The sequence below is a fragment of the Anser anser genome (assembly GCF_964211835.1).
Source record: "Anser anser genome assembly, contig: HAP1_SCAFFOLD_101, whole genome shotgun sequence".
Taxonomy (NCBI): domain Eukaryota; kingdom Metazoa; phylum Chordata; class Aves; order Anseriformes; family Anatidae; genus Anser; species Anser anser.
The window spans coordinates 393,795-413,375 of record NW_028154042.1 but is presented as its reverse complement, the minus strand read 5'-3'; the positions used below and the strand labels follow the sequence as shown (position 1 = coordinate 413,375).

General features: G+C 41.5%; 1 long non-coding RNA gene across 1 annotated transcript; it reads right to left on the bottom strand.

The window, feature by feature from the left end:
• Nucleotides 1-845: 845 nt before the first annotated feature.
• LOC310890922 lies at nucleotides 846-19,581 on the bottom strand. Its single transcript, XR_014577352.1, has 2 exons — nucleotides 19,252-19,581; nucleotides 846-2,341 (listed from the first exon to the last, which is right to left on the bottom strand). It is a non-coding gene; the product is annotated as an uncharacterized lncRNA (long non-coding RNA).

Sequence of the window (19,581 nt, the reverse complement as noted above, 5' to 3'; positions counted from 1 at the left end):
TTATGTATGTCCTTTTCATTGCTGCTGTTAATAAAGTTTTTCCTATTTAGAACATCAAGTATTTACCAGCGTTTAGCAACTTGTGAGACAGCTTTAGTTTTTTTCTGATCAGCAGGTTTCAATTCTAGGACTAATAACAGCTCTAATATCTTGAAAAAAAAATTTGGCTGGTAATTTCTTTTTCTCTTTTTTCCCCCAACTTCTGTACTGTCGTGTGCTAGCAATGTGACCAGCTACAAATTCAGTACTGCTGCGTCCAATGGTCTGTCTTCAGGAGTGAGTAGCGGAGGCGGCAAAATGAGAAGGGAAAGAGGAATACACTATTTATCAAGAGCTGTACAAGAACAGGTAAGTGACTCTTAAATTAATTGCTGTCACTGAGCTTACTGAAGTAACTAGCTAAGTGTGTCAGTTTTATTGCATCATAGTAAATTATAACAATACCGCTTTATTTTTGCATTGTTTTTGTTTTCTTGTGGGTTTCAGAGCAGGCTCCAATTGATTTCCTGTCTTTGAATACCTGAACTTTGCTTATGTAATTTTGAAATTTTTAATTCTCTTACCTTCTCTTCAGATTCTTCAAACTATAACATTTCTCGTTAGCAATTGAATGAATGAGTCCTAAGAAGAGAAGTTTTGGTGAAGGTTTGTATAGTTTTTCTACAGGAATGATACTTGAAACGAGTGCCAAGTATAAAAAGAAAAAAAAAGCTTAATTTTTGGTTTCATATTTAAGTCATACAGAAAGATACAGGCCAAGAGTGTGAAAAAGAGTAGTAGAAGAGAGCATTCTGCATGTCTGCTAACGATGACTCAGTTTTTGATACTCACCAAACTCATTGTGAGAGAGTTTTTTTCTCATTTTAATAGGAAAAATCTATTCCATAAAACTATGACCATGAATATTCAGATTATTTTTTCTTTTATTGGATGTTATATAAGCTGCCTGTAAGTTAATTTAAGTATTTACGTTAACATTAAGTATTTAATTAATATTAAGTTAATATTAAGTATTTAAGTTAATTTAAGTTTCAAATCATTAAATGGGACTTCTGGATGATGCAATATAAAGAAATCGTAAACACTGTTGTTTATTCCTGTAACGCAAATAAAATAATGGTCCAAATATCAAAAGTTCCATAAACTTTTCAAATCAAAACTGTGAAACAGATGTAAGCTACAGGATGCACTGAATATCAGTAGTACCAACTTACATCCCTGCCTAGTCATTTCTAAGTAGATCATGATAGTACTGTACAAATTTTGGTCAGATTTTCTATGCCATTTAAAACATAACTCATCCAATCTTAGTAATCAAATAAAGTAAGTGGCAGGGATGAAAATTGAAGTTGTTAAGAGGCTCTCTTCTGATTTTTATATTTGCATCCTGATACATGGTATAGACTGTATTTACCAGAACACAATCTTCAGTGCTGCTAGTCTGACTTTCTTTGGTGCTTTTTGTGTTTAGTTTGGTTGTTGAACCTACCTGCTTCTTTAAACATTACCTTTTTCCACGTTCACTGCTGTAATGACTTTAGAAACTTTGGCAGCTATCCTGCCTAATTTTGCAAGAGGAACACTTTCTCACTTGTCTTGAGAGTGTACTCTTAATTGAAGCCATGCGAGGGTAGTTAGAAAGGATGATGCTTCTCTAGAGCTTTGATGACTAAAGTATAGAAAAGAAAGAAAAAAAATGTGATCTGTGCGTCTCTGTTCTGCACAGGTTTTGAGTTAACTTTCAGTGTTCTTGCTGTACAGTTGTTGAATAGAGTATAATGTGGAAGCAGGCCTGCCATAAATTAAAATGACGTGGTAGACAGAGGTGGGGAGATCGGGATTTCTTCTGGAAACTTGCTTTCTCTTAATTTGTATGGATTTTTGTTCTATTTAATTTTGTTAATAAATTGGGTGCGATGGGGTGAGAAAGTAGTATGTCTTGTATAAGAAAAATTAAAATTTGCAACTTTAGGAAGTGGAGGAACCAGTGCTACCGAACATACCCCTACCCATCAGTGCTGCATCGCTGCCTCAGTTCAATTCTAGTTTCGTTGGTAGTAGCGCTGTCTCAGCGTCACCGAGCGCTGTTTCAACAGCAGCAATGAGCACGGCAACTCCAGCAGCTGCGACGGGCATGGCAAATCCATCAGAGGTGGAGGGCATGACAGATCCATCAGAGGTGGAGGGCATGACAGATCCATCAGAGGTGGAGGACTTGACAGATCTATCAGAGGAGGAGGTGGAGGACATGATATATACAACAGCGACGTCGGGCATAACATGTTCAACAGTGCCCTCAGGCTTGACATATCCAATAATGGCGGCGGGCATGCCATATCTGCTGATGACAAAGGACAAGGCAAAGTCAACAGCGGCAACGACAAGCGTGGCAAATTCAACGGAGGCGGCAGGCATGGCAGATGCAGCAGCGACGGCGGCGGGCAAGGTAAATCTTTATGCTATAAATAATGTTTACAATGAGTATACTGCTTTATTGCGAGTTGACTTTTTCTGTGGTGCTCATGAAACTAACAAATATTAGTTTCTACGCAGCTGAATGAATTGGGGTTGTATGCCAGTTTGGGGAAAAAGGCATAAATGTTTTGATTCTGCTTCTCTCAGTCTTAGAGCCTGCCAACTCCCATTTAACGTGATTGTATAACTGCTTCAAATGCTGTGGAAGTCTGCGGGGGAAGGGGGGTGTGGACTTTATGCCACGTTATTTATAGTGGTTTTGGCAGGGGTAGAGTTAATTTTCTTCGTAGTAGATGATGCTAGATGATGCTGTGTTGCAGATTTGTGAGCAAAACAGTGTTGGTAAGGCACTGGTGTTTTAGCTGTTGCTGAGCAGTGCTTACACAGTGACAAGTCCTTTTCTGTGTCTCACGCTGCCCTGCCAGCGAGGAGGTCGGGGATGCACAAGAGGCTGGGAGGGCACTCAGCCAGGACAGCGGAGCCCAGAGGACCGAAGGGATATTCCACACCATTTAGCATCGTGCTCAGCAATAAATGCTGGGGGAAAGAAGGGGAAGGAGTGGGGAGTATGTACAGGGTTATGGCATTTGTCTTTCCAGGTAGCCATTACATGCGATGAGTCATTAATGCTACCTCAAATTTAACAACTTTACTTCTTTATTTCCAGTTCTTTTCCCTGTTCCACTTGGAGGGAGTGAGCGAGTGGCTGTGTGGTGCTTAGTTGCCTGCAATGGTTAAACCACAACTTTATTTAAGTTATTAAATTAGAGGTAACGTGGTCATATGAGCCTCACATAGAATGAGCCTAGGGTGCAATAATTGGCATATTATTGCAATAAAATAAACATTAATCTGTTCCAGAGTACTTGAAATATTTTTTGTACGGTTTGAAGTAGACAGCTGCTTTAACATGTTGAGGTGTTTGCTGAAGTTCTTGGAGTATCATTGGGCTGAGTTTGCCGTTCTTCAGCTTCCTGGCTTGCTTTTCCGTGCATTTAGACCTAAGTAGCATCTCCAGCTTTTCCTCTCAGTTTCTGGAATTTGGTTTTGAAGATATTGTCCTATACCCACTTGGAAACTTCCCTGTGTTTTATTATTACTTTTATCTGCAAAATAACTCAAACATCAGGTTTTTCGACGTCACTGCGGGACTTCTGTTGGGTAGTGAATTCAAGTAGTTGTTGCTCTTAAATATAAACCTTTAATTCTTTTGAAAATACAGATACAACCAACAAGTACTGTTAGCAGTCCTGAGTTTGCGTTTTCATCTCCAGTTGTGAAATCTACTGAGGCAGAAGTGCTACCTACGTCTTCTGTAAGTAAAATAATAAAGGAGCTTGACTTTTTTTCTTAGGCATTTAGTAGGCTGTTGCAGAACACTAAAGCAGAATCTGCCTTGATGGAGAAAAGTATGTAGGCTTCTGGCTTATAATTTGTCATTCAGCATGCGTGCTACAAATGTGAAGAGCAGCTTTCAGATTTGGTTTTGTGTGTGCATTCGATTGGAGTTCCTGTGGCTTGAGAATCTGAAAAACCTCTCTTGTTCATAGCAGATTGGGTTTACATTTAGTGTTCCCGTTGTAAAATCGGCAGAACTTTCTGGACCCAGTGGTACTCCAGTGACGCCCTTTCTTACCCTAGGTAACTGAAACTTTAGCACTTCAGATCTGAAGTGCTGATTTTCCTTTTTTTCTTTATTAAATCTTCAATCTGTCCTGTCTGCGCATGCTAGCAATTCCAGGCAGTGTTGGACTTCTGCAGTATTTTTCCAGTGACAGATCTGCTTTTATAATTTTTGTTTTGTTTTGTTGCTTTTTGTTTTGCTTGTAATCATAAAGCATTGCAAAGTAAGTAGAATTTGTGAAGATTCTTATGTGAGAAGCATGAAAGCTGGAAATTCTTGTTTCTAACAAAAGTGAGTATAATCTGCTCTAACTAGGTCACATTGTGAAAGCTGTTTTTGTTTTCTTTTGTTTCAAAAGACACCACCACCTCAACCAACATCAACACACAGAAAGAGGAGGTCAAAGATTTTGCTGGTGGTCCCTTCACCACTGCCCACGTCTTAAAGGAAGGAAGCGTCTTAGACGTTCTAAAAAATCCTGGTGAGATAATGAACTCCTTTTAAAAAGATGCTGCAAAAAATACGTTAGCATTTTTTATTAAAAAAAAACCAACACACGACTTATGGTTAATAGAGTATCTGCTATAAATATGAATGTAGGAGAGCATTACATTAAGCGCTGCGTTTGTTAGGGTGCATCTGCCCCCTTCTATTCTAAGTGGTGTTTGTTGCTGGAAGTAAAACTGCAAGATGAAAAGCAGATGGGTTGCATCTCCTTTACGTGTTAGGATGTAATTGTAAATGAGGTACTAAGAGAATTAGCCAGATAATCGGTGTTTCATTTTAAGTAAATACAATTTGTGGAATTGAAAAGGAAATGTTTGTAAAACTCAACACTCCTGTCCCACCTTCAGCCCAGGTGAAGAAAGAATAGGAAAGAGCTTCAGTTCCAAATACATGGCGAAAGCTGCGAATCTTTGGGCCTTAGCTTACAATGGCTCCTGTGGATTAAAATTTAAACTGCAAACAGAAGTGGAGTGTTTTATGTTAAAAACCCTTTTCTGAATTTTGTTTTTAAGCAATTGCAATTGTTTTCAACAGTTTCATAAAGTGTGTCTGTGGAAAAGATATCTTTTAAGAAAAAGGGCTTTATTGAGTTTGATCTTTTCCCAAAAGTCTTCTTCTAACTTACATACTTGTTAAGAAGGCAGCACATTTCCCTACTGGAAAGAGCTAAGTGAGAGAAAATACATTGTGCATTTTGTTTAAGGGAAGACCTCTGAGTGAAGTGACATTCACTTTCTTTATCGGTTTAAAAGAAGCAGAATCTAAATCCACATTGTTCAAAGACTTCATTTTTGACTAAAAAAAAACCAACAAACCACAAAACAACTATGTTCAAGGTAGATTTACAAGCAACTTGAGCTGCTGTTTAAGATGCATTTCCTTTAGTCTTTCTGTATTAGTAGCTTGTCTTTTCTGTTAAAATTGCCACCTTTTAAATAAGGAGTTGTCCTGTGTCCGATGCATTTTGAAAAAGATTATAGAAAATTAGACAGTTGTTCAATTGTCTTGAGTTTTTATTATTTAATTAATATTCAGCATCTGTGGGAAAATACCGTACGGATTGCTGCTCCGAGTACAAACTTCTGTACAGTTACTGGAGTAGATTTGAGTCATCTGCTACGGAAGGAGGAGCTTTAGAAATTTGATTCGATTGGGCATCGCGTCTTAATCAAATTGTATTATTTCCATTCCACGTTGGACTGTCAGATTTCAGTCAGCTACTGTCTGTTTGTACTTGTATCGACCAGTGAAAATGTTGATTTAAAGCTTGCTTGGAAACAAAGAGTTAAATGAAGCTTTAACGAAATGTTCTGTTGTGACCCAGTGCAGCAGATGAAATTTCATCCGTTTAGATAAGATTTCTGGGGACTTCCTGTTGCGCTCGGTCTGAATGTCTAGTTGTAACCATTGGCACCTGAGTTGAAATTTTTGCCCTCTAGTAAAGTCACTTAGTTACATGTAGTGAGGTGCTGCGCTAACAGGAAGACTTTTTTTTCTTGCTTCCTAGACTTTGGATTGTTGAAAACACGCTCTTCTACGTCTGCACAACCTACAACAAGCACAGTGGTTTATACTAGGCCTGCAATAACAACTTTTTCTGCAGGTAAAGAGACTTCTAAACAAGCATCGCACTGGCAATCTGATACATGTGACCCTTTTCTGCAAAACAAAGACATAAAGGACAAATGTGTAACTTGTCAAGCTACTAAAGCGTCAACAGTTGAGAGTATGAAACAGACAGTAAGTTCAAGTCAATGCGACACCTCAAAGCCAGCAGCGCCCCCAGCAGGGATGCTGGGCTTTGGAGACAAATTCAAAACAGTACCTGGAACGTGGGATTGTGATACATGTCTTGTCCAAAACAAACCGGAAGCTACAAAATGTATAGCATGTGAGACACCAAAACCTGGAACGGGAGTAATGCCTGCTCTGACATGACCAGTGGTCACAGACAGCTCGGTGACAGTGACATCCTCCTCGAGCAGCACTGACACAACAGCCACTCTGGGCTTTGGAGACAAATTTAAGAAGGCGAAAGGCTCTTGGGACTGTGGAATATGCCTTGTACCAAATAAGACGGAAGATAACAAATGTGTAGCCTGTCAGTCTGAGAAACCAGGTATGGTCCTTTTTTTCCTGTTGTTTCCATCCTAGCCTCTGTGAATCTTGTACAGAATAAAAGTACGTTGCATATATGGAATATTTTAAGCAACACGATTCCCAGGTACGGTTGATGGATTAGCGGCTGTCTGCAGGATTGGTTTACAGGCACTTCAGAGGTCTCAGCCCAGGTTCCAGCCTGTCGCATAAATTGAACTGATTGTGAAATGTATTAGTACGGAGCTGGATCAATGCAGATACCCCCGGCTTTGCAGCTGGTGAGGGAAGATGGCTGAAGTGGGTGACTTAATTTAAAAACAACATAGTGATTTTTCACTGGCGAAAATAACAACTCCATAGAAAGAGTTAAAAATTAGTGTTTTTCGCTTTCAAAAAATAAGTAAAAAAAATTACAGAATGTGTCCAAAATGCCTCTACTCACCGTTTGTATGTAATTGAGGGGAGATGTGAAGCCAGATTTCAAGACAGTGTAGTCTTAACTAGTCTTAAGCTAAAGCAGAGAGATGCCTATGAAGGTCAGTGGTAGGCTTCAAGAAAGCGAGTGACCCGCTGGGTAACTTCTTCAGGGCAGTACTGGGTTGTTTCCCATTGTGTGTGACCGTAATTGATTTTGAGCGTGGTTGTATTGTTTTTAAAATACGATTCTAATTCTAACTTTGACTCTAAATGTCATTTAACATGCCATTACATCGAAAAACACCTGTGCAAATATATCGTGGAAGAAACAAATTAAGATGGACTAGACCGGGCTTTTGTAATCATCCTGTGCGGTAAGACTGAAATTTCATGAGGTAAGATAATGGATTTCAGACAGAGTTGATTCTCTTGGACTTCCAACCTCTGAGCGGTCAGTCGGCATCTTTGTCTGAGGCTCTTGCCATTGCAAGGAGGAATTTTGGAAATGAGGGGTTTACTGTGACCATGGTGCAGTGAATTGCACGGTTACGTTGCACTTGTCAAGAGGAAGAGCGATGCAAGTAATACTAGGATAAAAGTTTTCTGCGTGTGCTGTGGAAGGGAAGAGCCATTCTTGTCTTTCCGGTTTTGAATTTGAAGCGTTATCTTCTGCTTCTCTCTTAAAAGGCACCTTTTTTTTAAAAGGCACCTGTCAGGCCTCTTTATGGAGGTTACACTGTGGTCAACAGCAGCAGAAGCTTGTGTGCTGAACAGAGTTGTGTGTTGTTTGGAAGCTTTGAGTTCCACTCTGGTTTTTTTGTTTGTTTCTTTGTTTCTTTGTGGGTTTTTTGGTGGCTTTTATTTTCTTCAGGGGCGGGGGGGGGGGAGTTGCGGAGTAGTTTTGAACATTTCTGTGGGATTTGACAAATCAAATTTAAAAGTTAATGTTCATTTTATAGTTCATGTTCAAACAGGATGGTTAACTGTCTTGTTTGTCTCACAGAGGGTCCAACACCTGTGACCAGTAGCAGTACATCTGCATTTTCTGCTCCTTCTGGAGAATTTCTGGATTTAGACAAATTCAAGAAGCCTGAAGGAAGCTGGGATTGGGAGACCTGCTTGGTTCAAAACAAAGCAGAGGCCACGAAGTGTGTAGCCTGTGAAAGTGCAAAGCCAAGCACCAAAGCAGAGCTCAAAGGTAATCCTTAATGATTAAAACGAGGATGCATATTCTGTGATTTATTTTTTGGTTTGCTCTGATTTTTTTTATTTTCTTACCTGTTAAGCACAATTATTTTTTCCTTTGAGGTGTGGCAAAATTATTCGTTTTTCCTGTAGGAATATTGCCTAGATAACATCTGTTTCCACACTTTTCCCCAAGAATAAGTTTATCCTTTTTAGAGAAAAGCTTTCATTAATGACGTGCTTGTTCTTTACATGCCCTACACGTTGTTCATTTGGAGTTCAGACTAAAAACATGATCTTTCAAAGAAGTTCGTATACTTTTTAAAGCCAGGTGGTGGGCAGAAAACACAATTGTGAAAAGTTTTATGTAGAGAGGAAGCATGGGGTTTTCTTGTTTGTTTTACTGTTTGGTTGGTTGTTTGTTAAACAGTTTTGACTGGAAAGATCAGGACTAGAATGTAGTTCAAACCTTCACGTACTGCAGATACACCGTGGGTTACGGACTTGACATTCACTTATTTCTTCAGGTTTTGGTACTGCGACTGCGTCCACAAAATGCTGCCTTGCCATCATTTACATTCGGTGTTCACTCAGAGTGTTCAGGTGCAGAGTCTGCAGCTGCCTCACAGTTTACTTTGGGAAGGACAGAAGAGAAGCAGGATTCTGTCACTACTGCTGCTCCGTTAGTGTTTGGAAAGAAAGCTGACACTGAAGAGTCAAAGACACAGCCTAGCTTTTCAGTTGGGAAGTCCGAGCGTACAAAAGAAGAGAGCACAGCAAAACCTATGTTCAACTTCAGTTTCGTTAAACCATCAGAGAAGGAACCTGAGCAAGCAAAGCCAGCTTTTCCATTTGGGGTCCAAACCAGTACTTCAGGTAAACAGAGTATCTTTTGTCTTCACTTGTGCGCTTATGTCCATCAAGTAAGACCTCTGAAACCATACTAGAAAAAATCTGCGGGATTTGATATGTTCATGTACTAGAGCTTTAGAAAAAGTTTAATTCCTATATGCAGCATGTCTTCTGTCCTGGTTATTGATACGTACGCAATTAGTAGCAATCCCTTTTTTGATCTCAACACTAGGTTTAGACAAAAAATTGCGACACCTTAAGGAACCTGTCCTGCATCTCATACAAGCACAGAAGTTGCACTGTCTCAATGCTAGCAGTACAGTTGGTGGTAAAATCTTTAGTAGGGTGAAATAGAGGCCTCACACTTTTCAGAGAAAAAAAGAGATGAGAGAGAGTATCTTATTCCCACGTACTTGCAACTATGCTGCAGAGTGTACTGCTGTTACTCTAGTGCTACAAAGGTCCAAAAATCACTGAACAGTTATTAGCCAGTTTTGTATTCCTTTAATTTGTTGAAAGACTGCAGTAGAGGATTGAAGTTTTTATTGAGGATCACTGTGTGGAAAAATTCTGATTGTTAAATGTCATTTGTATGACTTAAGAACCGCGTTTTGGAGTACAGAATTCAGTATTAATTCCAGAAGGGGTAAGGGAAAGGACATTAGCTAGTAATCCCGAACAAAAGCAGTGTTTAGAGCTATACTGATTTTAATCGCAGTATTCTTACAGTTGGTCTGTTACTGAACAGATATGTTTTGGGGAGATATGGTGGCCAGGGAGGCGTGTGTGTTTGTGTGCTTCCTCTTCTAGTTAAGGTTCTGGGGTTTGGTTTAGTCAGGAAAATTCGATGAGGCACCTTGTGTAAAAGGAAATGTTAACCAGCATTTTTCAACACGGTGTAGTCCCTTAAAAGTGTCGTAGATGAAAAGAGGCCATAACCGCTGGGGGAAAAAGTTAGTGGGAAACTGAGAGCAGGATCACATTCAGTAGTGAGAGAGCAGCAGCCTAGGGAAAGCTGATGAATGACTGTAACAGATAGTTCTATTTTAAGTGTAAAACAACACTCAGTACTTTATAATGGTGGTCTTACCAGAGGGTTCTTCTCCATGGCTCCTAAAAGCACGTCTTGAAGGCATTCGAGTGCAGTGAACTTAAGCTGTAAGAGTTGGGCTGGTAAGCTTGGCCTGATTTGAAGCTGTAGGCATGGGGCTATAATTTCTGAACAGGCTACAAAAGAAACTGTACCACTGTGCTTTTCAGTGCTCCGTTTAGCAAAGCCATCAAATTGTTGCAGGCAATTGATGTTGTTCTTCTAAGAGCACCTGAAAAATATTTTTGTTTGAAGAGTTCAGAGGTACCGGTTAATACTGGTTCAGATAATTACAGCCAGCTCTTGGTGTTTGTGACCAATAAAGTTTGTGGCTCCAAAAGGAGTGGGTTAGTGCTAACTGATTAACTGCTGTATATGCAGAAATATGGAATCTGATTACTTACGCAGAGAGCACTTAAAATGTATTGTTTTGCTGGCTCTCAGTGAGTTGCATCTTAATGCTACCAAGGAATAAGCTTTTTGCTTCTGGCCCAAGTTTTTTAATTTGGTGAAAGCCTTTTCTGTGCACGTGCACATGCCAGAGAGGTTGCTTAAGTAATAGAAGCTATAGTAGCTGCTATCTTCTGTTTTTTGTAGAAGACAGAAACTGAATTCGTTAGCTTTGTAACTGTTATGCATACTAGAATTGGTTTTCTCCCTTTTGAAAATAGTAGAGGGTATGCCTATGTCAGATTTGGTGAGCAAGGTGATCAGATGAGGGCACTGCAAGACTGCCAGAACGCGCCAGGTCTGGGGGGAAAAGGAATCCGGCTGAGCATAGGAATTTCTAAAAGGTAACCAAGGAGTTGTGCATTGATACAGTTATTCTAAATAATCAGATTCTTGTAGCTCTGCCTTTGGAAAGTCTGTGGCCCTTGCTGTAGTGGCTGTACACACGATGCAGTCTACAAAACCAGAAATGCAGAAGTCCTATGTTTTGACTCCCTGGATTCATCAACCTGCTTCAGGATGGCTGGGGGAATCCAACTGTTAAGTCTAGCCAGACAGCGCAACTTGGGCTTAGCTGCCATTGTAACCAGCCTTGTTTCTCAACAGTAGCAAAGCTGAATGCATTGGTAAATATTTTCAGGTTTGGGCCTGCATAAGGTAGAAGGGACAACAAGTGGTTTTATATGCTAGGGAGTTCTTGTTCTTAGAGCTTTCCCTCTAGTTTGAGAGAAGCACATAACTAGTTTTACAGTGGGTTGACAGGAAAGAAGTGGGGGGGAAAATTGGGAACGCAGGGAGAAAGCCAAAGGCGTTATTACTAGAACAGGTTTAGAATGCTATTCTTTGCTTTTCATGAGCTTAGGGCAATGGGGAGTTTAAAGCTTAGCACTTCCTGAGAGGGTTTCTTACTCTACCGGCTCAGTTCTATCACTTATTTAAGGCAATTCAGGTCTCTGAACGGTTAAAGAATTGATACCAAATTTGATGAACTTTGATCCAGGATACTGACAAAACAGGACTTCATATAAACAATTTCAGTATGTTCATGAGGTTAGCTTGTGTGTTCTGTTAAATAGTAAAAAATGACACTTCTGTTTCTGTTTACCTAGCATAATTCTGCAAATGTTGCCTCCTTCTGCTTTAGAATGGAAATGCTCTTCTCCAAGAGAGCACTGTCCAAACTTCTTTGCCAAAATTTTTTGATTAAATTAATATTGTTTTATTTTGAAAACAGGAATAAGCCACAAACATGTTTTCTTGCTTCGGCTATCCAGAAGAACGTCAACAGTATTTTCAGATTTTCCTTCCCTACACAACTGTATGTAGGAAGAGTGCAGTTGGAAGCAGAAGACCTAAGATGATGTATCTTCTGTTTGTTTACTACAGTAACAAGACAATGGATTACCTCTTTATTAGAACTTGTGTAGCTTTGCAGTATTGAAACAAATGTAGGTATTAAAATACACATCAGTAATACGTTTCTGAATGGCTGAGTACCGTGCTCTCTTAGCATTGAAATACCCAGCCATTGGATTAGTTTGTCCCTCATGTTTGCTGAGTTTGGAAGCTATTTCAGAATGCCTTCAGCTTGTATTCTTCCCCAAAAGCATAGAACTCACTTCTCTGCATCCCCAATTCAAGTCAGAGAAACTGGGCACTGCAAACACAGGAGGTCTGCCTGTACAGAATCAGTGAAGACAAGTCTAAACAGCGGTTTTTTTTGAATATGCAGCTGGGTTATCTGAATGTTCTTTATGCAGTGTACCTCAGTTTTTGTACAGATAGCACTTGTCTTGGTTCTTGTCATTAGTCTGAAGCTGCCCCTGAGAAAATCTTGAAAGGGAAAGTAGTGAAATCTAATCAGCAGGCCCTTTCTTCTTAAGAACCAATGGAAATGGATAATCTGACTCCATTCACTTCTTTCTGGAAATAAGATCTATTAATTAACCAAACAAAAGATAGAAGGGTTAAGACTGCATCTTTAAAGCAGCTGTGCTTGATAAATGTCTCTGGTCTTAAATCAGTCTTTAGCAAAGCACAGAGACTTAGCAGCAGCTTGCTTATGCCAACGCTAAAAATACTTGATGTGTACAGGTAACCATGTCAAGGCTCTGGAGTTAATCCATGAGAACAATTCCTTCTGGTATTGGCAAAGGTGAGGATGCTTGCTTCTATAGAAATGAGGTTTTGAGCTGTGACTTAAGCTGTCACTTAGGTGACTGTTTAGGAAAGCTTCCTTTTAAGCTTTGAAGTATGTAAGCTGACAAATTGTTTAAGTTCAGAACTGGGTTTACAGTCTCTTGTTCTCTGACTGTATGCAACTTCTCATGTTTCAGACTGAAAGCAGAATTGCAGCGGTACCAGTCATACAACTATAATGCTTATTGCCAAGATTACCAGAACTACTACTCGCAGCGGAGTTACGATGCTTACGCTGACTACAACTACAGCTCCTATGCTCCCTATGACAGCATGCAAGCTGTTGGAGACTGCTCTTTAGGAGATTCTTTAATGGCTCCAGCTGTTTTTGAGGTAAAGATAGTGCACGCTTGCTGTAAAGAAAATATTTCACAGATAATATGTTGTACAGATTTGTGTGAATCAGCAAAAAGAATCCGAAGTTGAAAACATGCTTTCTGCTTAGTGTGAAGTTAAAAGAGCAGATTCCATTCAGAGGTGTTTGTATTTAAGTGCTTAAATAGTAAATCCATAGAATTAGTGATTTATACACCATTATTTGTTCACGCATACCAAAGAATAGTTTTGACAGCATAATTGCGTACGCTTCTTCTGTTCCTGTTCTTCTGATTTGCTTTGCTTAAAGCAAATTAAACAGTTGTTGTAAGTGGTCTTATCGTGGTCAATGTATTAGTTGTGACCTCCGGAGGTCCCTTCCAACCTGTACTGTAATATTGGCTTTCTTCTAAAAATAAGTAGATAAAATGCCATCTATCCTTGTAGTTGTAGGAAGAAGGAATGGGTTGAGACTGCAGCACTTTGAATCTGTGATGCTTTCTGAAATGAGTTATGATTAAACTTAGCCTTTTCTGTCTTTCAGGAATCTTCAGTTATGACTGCAATCGGTGATGACCTAATTACTGACGGTAATAAGGGTTCTATCATTGTCACTTGAGTTTAGCCATCCTTGTGCCTTTTAACAATACAAGCCAACCTCTACTGGATGAAGAACATCTTGAAAGTTCAGCTGAGGTCAAACCTCTGTGGGGTTGATCTGCAATCAGCTGGGGTTTTAAAGCTGATACAGCATACACTGACCGCATCAAGTAAAACGGGACACTGTCAATGCTTCGCAGCAGGTTTCTTGTACCTGTGCCTTCATTCCCATTTGAAAATGGTCTAAGACAGAATTTTGTTCTTTGTATTGGTTCCGCTAAACAGATTTTATATTAGAAACTCAGTAATATGCAAAAGCTTTGTTCTCCACCCTGAGGTAAAAGCTTATGTTGCAGATTCCAAAAGGAGGATTCAGCTTGCACTTACAAATACGGTACAAAACATATTTGTGTCCTGGAAGGTTTGCAAAGTTCCTCACGTGGAGGCATTTTGTGTTAGTGTTTAGAAACTATCCTATGTAACGTGTATTGCCGTAGAAGTGAATTAAATGACTCTTGGGAGGGTTTCATGGCTGATTATCCTTAAACGTTATCTTTACTATCTTAAACATTGTCTTTGTCTTTATCTTGAAAGACAATTCTAGTCCCAGCCTTCTAATATACAAATTCCCAAAAGTTGGAGTTGTGAGGCTCAAAATTTTAGAGGACTAAATACCTCACTAAAATTAGTAGATCTAATAGCTTATTACACTTAGCTTAAAATACATTTTATTAGCCATTTCACATGAAGTTTTTTTGTGTGCATGCCTCAGATTTGATACTTGGACTTACCAGGCTTTTATTTTCAGATCCACAGCTCTACTTGGATGTTGATGAAATGAACAGACAATTCACGGAGACAAGCGAAGAACTCTACGATTCACTCATGAATTGTCACTGGCAACCTCTGGATACGGTCACTTCTGAAATCCCCTCTGCTATTTAAGTGTCTTCTAGAGCATGACCGTTAGGACCAAAGTGCTAAAACTACATTTCTTCTACATTATTCTAGCTCATAAGTTTTAAAGCACAATGATAGGTTGGGTTTTTTTTGCTATGCTTTTGACAGTTTCTGTAATCTTTTTGTTCATCACTCCCTTCTTGGAGCATCATGAAGTCATGTAAATATTCGAGAAATGTAAAGAGGTAAATGGGGTCTAAAGATAGACTTGCCTGTGTAAATAAAAAATTTGTTTCTGCAAACCTGCCAGCAAGAGATTTTACTTGTACCTGTGTGCAGCACGTTCTCTTCCGGCTTATGGAATTTAACAAGGTAGTAAGGGTATTTCATCTGTCTTTATTTTTATATGGGCATTAGGACACAAGCAAAATCTAGCTTCCCCTTGTTTTCCTGGTTCCTTAGGTAAGCGACAAGCCAAGCCTTTCATGTGCTTGCTTAGACTGGAAGTATGTATGGGAGACACTCACAGGCCTTGCTATGGAAACACCTGTGCCCACTTTTTCCTGCAGGCTGCTGGCTCTAACTGTACTACTGATACATGCTAGGTCAGCTAAAATCGGCTTATAAATAGGGTATGTTAAGCATATGGAAGTGTAGACTTCAACTGCCATAGCTACAAACATCCCATGGAATGAGGATGATGTCTGCTGGCACTCTCTGCATCAGCATTCAGTTTTCCCTTGCCCTTCTTACTGTTAGACTTCTCAGCTGACGTTTTACAGCGAAGAAATTGCTACAACATAATCCGTGTTCTTAAACCTAAAAAAAAAAAAATCTTGGAGAAAACAACTTGCTGGTTTTCCCTCCTTGCTGGCAAGGAGAAAAATAGTCCACCAGGAACAACAAAAAAATCCTAGTAACAGCTCCTTAAGTTATACCCTCTGCTACCCTCTCTGATTGCTCTGGTCTTCCTTCATTCGTGGTAATGAAGTTTTTAAAGCTCTGGTAGAAGGATGACAGTACTCAAGTCAAAGGAGATGAGAGCAATGAGGAAAGCTTTGCTTTAAGCTAGAGCAGTCTTGCGAGTTGCTGCCTTTATGCTGTTCTTTATCTTGAAGGGTACAGAGTCTTTTCCAGTCATAGGGACTCCATAACCCTATGAGTATGGAGAAATAGTTGCTAATTAACAGTGTGTATAATAAGTAAGTGAGGCTGGAAACAAAAGAATATTCCTCCAAGAAAAAAAAGGAAGCAGAAATTACTGTACTTAATAGCTGGGGAAGCTGTTAAAGCTAGTTGACACAGTTCTGGTACTGCCATGTGTGTTTTGGGGGCAACATAAACCATAATTGCTGTGATGGCAGGTAAGAATCCAATTCTTTTTTATGGCTTAGTGTAGTCAGTGAAAGCAGTGGTCCTAAGCTGCATGCTGTTCTTAAATGTAATGCAAATTCTCTTTTGTGACTCCTCAGTACTTCCAGGTTACTTGTAGCTGATCACCAGCAACTGCTTCTGTTAGCTATTAGCTGTTGGGTTTTTGCTAGGAATACTTTCAGTCCTGAATTGAAATGATGACATCCTGAAACAGAAGAGGCTCTTGGAGTATTGTAGGAAGCACATTCTTCCTGGTTCTAGTGCAGGTGTACACGTAGGAGGAGACAGAAGGCAAAGAACCTCACATAGGTGGAGGGGGTGAGGTGGCATCACAGTTAGAGCTGTTGCAGTTAACTCTTCCCAAAGCATGAAAGCAACGTGGCTGGGAACAGGGATTTGTTGGGTTGCTTCTTTGTGTGAGCCAGGGAGTCTTTTGAGGGGCAGATTAATAAGAATATGACACAAGGTAGAGGTGCAATAGATGAAGCAAAGAATCTGGGTGGGAAAAGGGTTGCTTGTACGTGTCTATGGAATTGTTTCAGGGGACTGAGCTGGGGCAAATTCAAGATAATAGATGCAGCCTCCTTGACTTTGGATGGCAGTGCTGAAGCTTCAAAACCTTACAAGCTTTGATGCCACTTCAATTGTAGTGCATAGCTGTGGTACTTGAGCTCAGAAGTGCAAACTGCACAGGATTTTTTTATCTATTTTCTTCAACGTGAGCAGCAAAACATCTTCCAGGAATGTGCCTGGGTGCTACGCTGCTTTGACACGGCTTGCTTTGCATCACCAAACACAGTAGTTAGGTTGCATCGAGTACTTTGTGGAAACATTCATTGTGTTGTCACCCAGAAATGGGATGCTACAGATATGTGTTGGCCCGGCAGTATCAGTGCTGGTTTTTGGCCTTTGAGAGGTTGGTCCATAACATGTGACCTGCGTAACGAGAGGCCCACATAGATTGGTGACTTCATTAAGTCTGATGCTGTGGTGGTGTGTGACCCAAGGCCCTGAACGTCAGAAAATCAGGCTGTGGCCACCTATTTTATGCAGACTTTGCCTATTAACAAGGTCTCTACACTGTACGTTAGAGACGTGCGCCTCCTTTTCCGGACTAGATAGCGAAAATACCAGTTTTGTAGTTCAGTGAATGAGATTGGTTGGGCTGTTTGTTCTCCAGAGCTGAAAAATGTTGGGAGTGTATTCTCTTGGAGTCCACAGAAATGAAAATGATGAGAGGAAGAGAACGTTGGTTGCAGCCCGCGTGCTGCTGTTATAAAGTAGTTCTCTGATGTCTTTTTCCCTCTGCTGAGACTTATCAGCCTATCGTCCTTTCCTGTTAGGAGCGCATACCTGGCTTGGGATGGTGTGCGCAGGGCAGATTCTTTACCGTAAGAGCACAGTGAATGCCAGACTTCTTCCTGTACTGCCGTGTTAACCGTGAGTCACAAATTCAGGAAGCAGTGATTGCATCGGAACTGCTAGAATGCTTTGCGGAGTCTTTTTACTGGGTAAACTTCACAGCTGCAGTTACAACTTCCAGCCTGTGTTAGCTGAACACATCGTACTGGTGCCCGCCATCAGTTTGACAAAGATGGGATTGCAGTAGGAACTTGCTTTTTTCCTTCTTTTTAATTAAACAAGTCTTTGAAGCAACTTTTCCAACACCGCCATACTTCACTTCTTCCAGTTATTTTCTGTTTTACTTAGCTGAAATGTTTTTTTTTCTTCCAAGCTTGAGGAAGTTTTCTACAAGAATGTCCCGTAATGATTTCATAAACTCTTTTCGTTGTACCTAGCTGCAACAGAGAGTGGGGGGAAGATTGATCAAATGGTGATGATCGCTGTCATTCTGCTGGACACGCAGATACTTGCCTTTCGTTTTGGCTCATTTTTAATACCAATTAACTTCAGTGCCTCGCGTTAATAGACACCGTTTGACTGCATCGGCAAATGTTTCTGAGTCGTGAGTGTCATTAAAGGCCTGTCACCCTATGGAAATCCTTCTAAATAAGAAAAATGGCATTCAAATAAATAAATAAAGCAGCGTTTGAACTTATGAGCAAACCTAGCGTAGCTGCCTTTGACGCTGATCTGGAGGAGAAAAATCACGTTATCACACTACTATGGTTGCCTTAATAGGTTTGGTGTACATGAGGGAGGGAAGTATTATGTGATGTTTGCCTAGCTATTACATGGCCGATGCAGGAGGGGTTTTAGTCAGTTCCCTGAGCACGTATTGTTGCAGAAGTCGGTGATTTCACTGCCCAATGTCTGTTATTAAGGGCACGATTCATGTCCCGTTATCGTTTTTATTCTTTATTTATGTGTTTATTTTCTGGGGTGGCGATCTGTCACGATGCCCATCGTTCCCCTGCCGTGGGGTAGAATTTAGCGTGACGACTGCTTCCCGGACCAACGGGGCCACGAATCCGGCCTAAAACACTGCTTGTGCGTTGGTTGTCGGCGTGGGGGCTGTTGGTTGTCGGTGCGGGGGTATCGGTTGTCGGTGCGGGGCTTTTCTGACGAGCACTGTGGGCTCGGGGCGCCGTCCCACGCCCGGCGCGGTGCTGCGGCACACCAGCGGTCGGCGCCACGGCGCGGGGAGGCTCTGGAGGTGACTCCTAGCCCCGTGCTTACGGTGGCCGGGCCGGGGTTCATTATGGCGGCCGGGTCCTGAGGGCGGGAGCGGGAGGGCGGCGGGACCGGGACGGGACCGGGGCGGGGCGAGGAACGGGAGCGGCAGCGGGAGGGGGGGGCGCGCGTTCCCGTGAGGGGAGGGGGCGCGCGAGGGAGGGAGGGGGAGGGTGTGAGAAACACTCCGTAGCCAATAACTTGGGCTCAGGCGAGGAGCTCGGCGAAGCAGGAATTTATTCGCGATCGCAGTGGCGGGCGTCCCGTCCGTGCGAGGACTACCGCACACCAAATTTCCCTGGTGTATTGCCAAGCACTTCCCCGTGCAAGGGCTTACCATACACCACATTTCCCGAGACTCTTCCTTTCTCTCCCTTATCTCACGCTTCGTCCGTCTCCGGCCGCGCCCCTCGCGGAGCTGCGGAACCGCGGATCAGGACTCCACACTCGCTCCGTACAAAAGTACGTCTCAATCACACGGCACACAGAGTCTCACCCGACCCCCAAGGCAATACTTCCTATTTCTTACCTTGGTCTGTGCACAGAGTTACCGGATCAATTCTCAAAGCCGGAGTGCCTGCCTTCTTCCCTTCCCCACTCCTTCACGGATCCTGCCTCTTTCATCAGTCTCGGGCCCTCTGTCAGCTCTCCGCAGAACCGCCGCCGTCGATGCACAGGACCGCTGAAATCAGCGGGGCATGCCTTCCTGCTGCTGCGGCGGTGGGGCTCCCCAGTAGGCGACTGGCTCCCGGACGAGCCCCCAAATTGTGAGAAACACTCCGTAGCCAATAACTTGGGCTCAGGCGAGGAGCTCAGCGAAGCAGGAATTTATTCGCGATCGCAGTGGCGGGCGTCCCAC